This window comes from Pteropus alecto, unplaced genomic scaffold (genome assembly GCF_000325575.1).
Source record: "Pteropus alecto unplaced genomic scaffold, ASM32557v1 scaffold359, whole genome shotgun sequence".
Taxonomy (NCBI): Eukaryota; Metazoa; Chordata; class Mammalia; order Chiroptera; family Pteropodidae; genus Pteropus; species Pteropus alecto.
This window is the reverse complement of record NW_006443119.1, coordinates 1,780,494-1,785,703: the sequence shown is the minus strand read 5'-3', so window position 1 is coordinate 1,785,703 and position 5,210 is coordinate 1,780,494. Positions and strand designations below refer to the sequence as shown.

The 5,210-nt window shown below is 48.0% G+C and overlaps 1 pseudogene; it reads left to right on the top strand.

Moving 5' to 3' along the window:
* Positions 1-388: 388 nt before the first annotated feature.
* Positions 389-1,561, top strand: LOC102890770 (annotated as a pseudogene).
* The last annotated feature ends 3,649 nt before the right edge of the window (positions 1,562-5,210 follow it).

Sequence of the window (5,210 nt, the reverse complement as noted above, 5' to 3'; positions counted from 1 at the left end):
GAGCAGAGGATGTCTGAGCAGCGGAATCTTGAACATTGAGTAGGAATGAATCACATGACAAGGAAGGAAGGCCTTTTCAGGCACGAAGGTTGGCACATGTAAAGTATGGTGGTAGTAAATGGGGTGGATGCTTAGAAAATGACGTGTCATTCAGTTAGGAAGCGTTTAGGGTTTGGGTGGGGTTGGAGAGGCCTGCAGGAGCCTGATCTCCGAGAGCCTTTATATGCTATGCTTGATCTTAACAGATTTTGGGGTGATAATGGAAGAGTTTTCGGCAGAGCACTGACATGATCAGATGGGGGTTTAGAAAAATCACTGTAATAGCAGCGTGGAGGACGGATCGGAAGGAGACCAGTTGGGAGGTTATTGCAGCAGTCCATGAGATGCGATGTATATCGAAGGTAAGACAGGTGGGAGCACAGAGAGGGGTGGAGTAGAGACACTGGGAAGGAGACAGTCAGTCCAAGGGCCTTGGCGCCTGGGTGCAAGGTGTGAAAAGAGGTGAGATTTAAGGGAGATTCTTGATGTCTGGCTTAAATGACTTGGGTGGGCACCACCCACAGAGATGGAGAATAGCGGTGAAGGGACATGACCCCTGCGGAGATACTGAGAACAGCAGGCAGAAGAAGAGGATGCAGCAGTACGATCAGGGTTGCTATGGAGGGTGGAAGGGCAGAGGAGAGGAGGCCCCAGAGTGTGTCAGAGGCCAAGGAGGAAAGGATGTTAGGAGGGATGGATGGAGTGAATAACAGTTGCTAGTGCCCCCGAGAGGTCTGGCAAGAGAAAGAGCGCTGCGTTTGGCCAATGGGAGATCTGAGTGTGGTTGGATGAGGAGTGAATGGGAACTAAAAAGTGAAGTCAGAAACCATAGACCACTCTTTAAAAAACAAACAAACTTTCATGAGAAGAGATGGAGGAAAAAATTTTCAGCTATATATAGAGAGTCTGTGGAATCCAGAGAACAATCTTTTTGTTTTGTTAGGAGAGAAAGTTAAAGATGTTTCTCTGCTGAGGCAGGAGCCGGTTGAGAAGAGTTTGGAAATTCAGGAGAGAGTGAATAGTTGATGGTTAAGGAGAGGTTTTTGTGGAGGGGTGGGGCTGGGTCCAGGTAGAGGTGGGCAGGAAGAGGGAGGGACACTTTTTTTATACAGAAAATGTGGGACACTTATGTGTTCAACCAACATTGTAGGGGAATTTCTGATTTGTCGCACTGTCAGCTACAAGTGATAGAAAGCTCAACTCCACTTGGATTAAAAATCGAAAGGAATTCCAAATGTAAACATATACGTAATTTAGGGCAGTTTCTTCTGGCCGGGCCTAGGGAAAGCTTCGTGCATTGAAGGACAGCCTGCGGAATACTTGCCTTTTGCAAAATTGAAATCACAGCAGGTCCAGAAGCTGATGCCCAGTTCCATTTCACTGGTATCAAAAGAAATATTTCAACTCTTATACACTCACAGGTAGAATGAATTGTGTACTGGCCACATATGGAGGCATCACTTTGCTTGTCTTATACTTCAAGTTAAGGTCTAATAAAACTTCGGCCGTGAAAGCAACATAAAAGGATTCTAAACTGTACCTCATCTGTTAATTTCCCATGCCTGGAGAAGTTAATTTCAACTCATCGTGTGATACTCAATTTATACAATAAATTATGAACCTGGAAAAAAACATGTAATTTAAAAGTCCACAAGCAGGCTTGCTCTGGGAAGTACTCTGTCAGTAACACCAACAGGGATGTGCAGGGTCAGATCTTCCTGTGTCTTTTGTCTGCCCTCTGCAGTCTCAGATCATCCCTACGTTGCACATGGAGACCCCCTACTCCCACAGTCCTCTCCCCTTATGAGAGTTCCTCGCTGAATCTTTTTCAGAAGAGAGGGGAACCTCGTCTTTCCTAGAGGTCTCCGCAAAAGTCGCCATGAAGCACACTGCCTCTTCCTGGATTAGACTTTCATTCCTAAATCAATCATAGAGGTGAGAGGGTAGGGGATACTAATTGGCTTAAACTAATCAGAGCCCAACCCTGGAACCTGGGTAAGGTCACTCTGAGAAAGGGGTAGAGGTGAATTCTCCAAGGAAAAATGTGAGTACTGTTATGGATTACATTGTATCCCCCAAAATTCCTGTGTTGAAGCTCCAACCCAGAATATGGTATATTTGAAAACAGCCTTTAAAGAAGTGATCGAGGTTATAAATGTCATAAGGGTGGACCTAATCCAATATGACTGGCGTCCTTATAAGAAGAGGAAGAGACACTAGGATGTGTGCATGTACAGAGGAAGGCCGTGTGAGGACGCGAGGGGAAGGCAGCCATCCGCAGGCCAAGGAGCTAGAGACCTCAGAAGGACCCAGCCCTGCTGACACTTCGATCTCGTCTGCCAGCTCCAGAACTGTGATAAAATAAGTGTCCAGCCTGCAGTGTTTTGTAATGGTAGCACCAGCAGATTAATACAGATACACTGAGTGGGAAGAGGAGCCTGGATAAGCATCCAATAAATGCCACTAGGTTCTCTGTGTACAGATTGAATAAGACACTGTCCCCAATCTCAAAGCATTTGAGGTTGGAAGACAACACTCTATACCAAGACCTAGCACCCATTACAATGAGAGGACCGAGAATGAGGACCTAATCCAGCCTTGGTGGGAAGGGATGGTTCAGAGAAGCTGAGGAAGCTTCCCAGAGGAGCTGTCACCTGCCCTGAGCCTGGGAGATAACAAAGAGTTGGGGGAAAACAGAAAAGGCAGACTAGGAAGCGAGAGTGATCTGTGTAGAGTTAGTGTGGAAATAAACAAAGACCATCCAAATGAGAACAAGCAGAAGCTGTTCAGAGCCCAGTATGGCACAGGAATCACCACCGTCACATTGGGCAGAGGCTCAGAGGCAGAGAGGGAAGACGGCAGGCTTTCTAGTGGAAAGGCTTCAGGTGCGCTCAGACTGACATGGCAGCTTGAAGCATTCTGTGTGATTGGATTGGGGGCAAATCTGTCTTTCCCTGGTTGGTCCTGAGTTGGAAGTGCTGGCAAAAAATAGGGCAGCCCATAGTCACTGAGCAAGGCCTGACCATCTGGGCCGAGTGCTATAGAGGTTGTGAGTCAGGCTTCTGTTGTCATATACGGTCTGGCCTTCGTCCGGGTAGTCACCTCTCAGTGGGATGGGTGAGAGAACAAGGACTCTTCCTGAGACTAAAAATAGTTCAGTATAACTGAGAGTGAGAGGAGGAGTTTGGGGAAAGATGAGACTGGACAGGTAGACAAGGCCCTGATCAGGGAGGGCCTTCGAATCGCATTTTAGGAGAGACATAAAGGACTGTGGAGGAGCATGGGAGTGGGGAGTTGACCAGGAGTATGGGGCTTATGAAGCAGTCCCAGAGCTCCGGTTTCCAGAGTCAGACCCGCACCCCAGCCTGGCTGCTTCCGCACACCCTGCCTCCTCTTGCGCCCCCCGGCATGATTGCAGTGCAGTGCAGGGTCCTGCATTTGAAAAGGTAGACTCTTGCTCAAGGGTTTTCAGTTCTTTGTTTTACTAATAGAATCCTTTCTTCAAAATAAAACCTATGCAACACCCCACTGTACAAGCAGTGGCTGTGAAGTTGAGGTGGTGGGAGTGGGGTGAAGGGGCCTGGGTCCCACCTGCTCCTCCCTCCCCAAACCCGGCCCCCTCAGAGAAGGCCCCTAAGGCACTTCCTAGAGCCCACTGGGCTCCTCTGGACCCGGCGTGAAAACCCAGTACTGAAAGATTCCTGAGAAGTCTGCCAGCAACGTCTGCACCTCCCTGAACCCTGAGTGGAACCCAGGGCGGCCAGGAGGCTGCTGCGCTGAATGACTTCACCGCCACGGCGGTGAAGTTTCTGGGTTTGGAAGCTAAAGAGCTGCCTCACCCCACAGGCTGTAGAGCCTCCTAAAGGGTCCCCCTGCTTCCACTGTTGCCCCCCTACAACCCGCCATCTGTAGAGGAGCCAGAGTGGTCTTTGCAAACAGACCACATCAGGTCTCTCCACCGCTTACAGCTCTGCGTAGCACATAATTTAGACTCCCCCGCGAGTCTGCCCTTGCCTCCCTCTCTGGCGTGGTTTGTTTCATTCCTCCCCACGTGCCCTCCAATCCAGCCGCGCTGGATTCTCTCAGTTCCTTACTTGTTCCCGTCTGCTTCCTGCCACACGACCTCTGCACAAGCATTTTTCCCTGCCCGGCATGTTTTTCTGACCCTCTTTACAGGATCGGCTCCTTCCTGCCGTTTAGGTCTTGGTCGAATGCCATCTGACAGAGGCCTTCCTTGACCATTCAGTTCCCTTTATCATATCATCCTATTTCTTTCTTCTTTTTTTTTAGTAGATGTAATTTTTTAGAGCACTTTTAGATTCATAGCAAAATTGAAGGGAAGGTACAGGCATTGTCATATCCTTTTGCGCCCACTCATGCTTAGCCATGATCAATATCCCCATCAGAGATACATTTGTTAAATTGATGAACCTACACTGATACATCCTTATCACCAAGAGACCATAGTTTACGTTAGAGTTCAGCCTTGGTGTTGTACATTCTATGGGTTTTGGACAAATGTATAATGACATGTATCCACCATCGCCCAGAAGTTTCATTGCCCTGAAAATCCATGTGCTCTGCCTATTCCTCCCTTCCCCAACCCCTGGCAACCACTGAAATTTTTACTGTCTCCATAGTTTTGCCTTTTCCGGAATATTGTACAATTAGGATCATATCACATGTAGCCTTTTCAAGTTGCCTTCTTTCACTTAGTAATATGCATTTAAGGTTCCTCTATGTCTTTTCATGGCTTGATAACTCTTTTTAGTGCTGAATAATATTCCATTGTTTGGATGTACCACAGTTTATTTATCCATCTTGGTTGCTTCGAAATTTCGGCAACTATGAACAAGGCTGCTATAAACATCTGTGCACAGGTATTCTCTATTGCACCTGTTACGCCTGATCCTGATTTTTTTGTCCGGCGTGTATTTCCTGTCTTCCCTGCTGGCATGTGAGCTCCATGAGAGCAGAAGAACCTGTCTTGTCCCGTGTGTGTTCTCTACCAGCGCCTGCTGCCAGGTCTGTTAAGTGAACGAATGGTGCACTAACTGCCGCCCCGCAGGCCAAGGTGGGTTCTGCTGTGGGGACGTAAAACTGCCAGCTGAGCCATTCTTAGCATCACTAGTCTTTTCTCTCTGTCACTTCAGCTGTGTTGTGACCACCGG